This window comes from Nannospalax galili, unplaced genomic scaffold, assembly GCF_000622305.1.
Source record: "Nannospalax galili isolate Female #2095 unplaced genomic scaffold, S.galili_v1.0 scaffold298, whole genome shotgun sequence".
NCBI lineage: Eukaryota > Metazoa > Chordata > Mammalia > Rodentia > Spalacidae > Nannospalax > Nannospalax galili.
In genome coordinates, this window is record NW_008344488.1 from 5,934,074 (window position 1) to 5,935,776 (window position 1,703).

The window sequence follows — 1,703 nt, forward strand, 5'->3', positions numbered from 1 at the left end:
CCAATGGGAAAACCTTAATTAGTATGCACCTTTATTATACTACTCTAATAGTCTAACTTTTGAGGTATTAATATAATGTTGTCATGCTTCAATACATGATTTTTATATATGTGAGGATTTATGAACTGTGTTGAGAGTTTAAAATTCTAAAATAATGCAGAAAGACCAAATTTATGTAATGAAAATTCTTTCTAAATGCTGTAAGAATTCAAAAAAGATGGTACTTCTAAAAGAAATCTATTCTCTTGTGTGTTTTATTGATTTTGGCATCCTAAATATCCTTAAAAGATTTAGAACACAAAAGAAAACAGTTTTTCAGATAGCTGGTAAGTCACATATGAACTCACAGTAATGGTGAATGCATTCTCAAGTCCCATACAATGTCAATCCAAGCAAAATCACGTCATAGACATGGAGAGGTGGGTATGAAATCCCAAGCCACCTTAAGAAATGATTGGCAACTGATGACGACCTGAAGTGAGAGAGACAGTTGAGGTATGGGACTCTTGATAGGAAAATCATGTCCTAGTGGATAGATCCACACTGAAGGCCACATTTCAGAATCTATGGACCATATTATACATATAATAGAGTGCATTAAATTAGGCATTGGGCAGTGAGCAGTAAGGCTGATGCAAATGGGCAGTAGATGCAAATCACATCAAATTATTTTCTTTGAAAATCACAAAATTCAATACAAATATTTTAAAAAGAAGTAGAACAGTGTGAGACAGTTGTATAATAATCTAAGCTCTAGGAAGAGCAGTCATGTAAAGTCATTCCAAATCCTCTTACTTAGGAAGCAAATCATACAGATAAAGAATGGAACGCCTCAGAACTGTGTAGAAGCTTGACAAAACTGAGGATCTACCACGGAAAGCTAAGTTTGTGGCAACACAACAGGGCACTTGAGTGGACTGATGTCTATGTACCCTCTGGAGATTTGGTCAATGGGGGAGCATTAGTGATGAAGGTAGTTTTACTTTAAAAACGTCCCTTGAACACTTTTCTTTAACTACTCAAAGAACTTTGCTTGCATTACAATAGCTACAAGAGAAATCAAAGTTACTTTGTGTGATACCTGATTTCATTTTACATTCAAATATGTTATAAGGATTGCCAGTTATGGAAAAAATTAATTTTTTTTCTCCTATGGGTAAAGTACAGAACAATACCTGTTTTTTTTTTTCTTTTTCATACACAATTCCCTTTCAAGGCTATACATGAAGACAAAATGAAGAAAACATATTTAAATTTCCTAGTAACAATATCTTCATTCTTTGCATTGTGAAGTAAATGTACATGAATTAGATAATTAAATTCAAATATGAGAATAAAAATATTTAATGACTTAAAAATACTTGAGAGTATTGAACTAGAGATATTGTATAAATGAAAACAATGTTTTTTACGTAAAAAATTTATTGAGACTTTTGTACATGCATATCATGTGTTTTGATCAAATCCATGCCCACTGTCTCCCCTCCAACTCCTCCCGTATGTCCCCATCATTTTTTTTCTGACAACTTCATGTATATATTTTATTTTTTATGGGGATTTTTGCTACTCTAACATTCTCCCCTCTGAAGAGGTAACCCTAAAATCATTTAAGGATTTTATAAAAAACTCCCAAATCCTTTTGACGTTTTTGGTCTTTGGAATAGAGTATGTTCCTAAGAGGCCCAAAGACAATTTGACTTTTA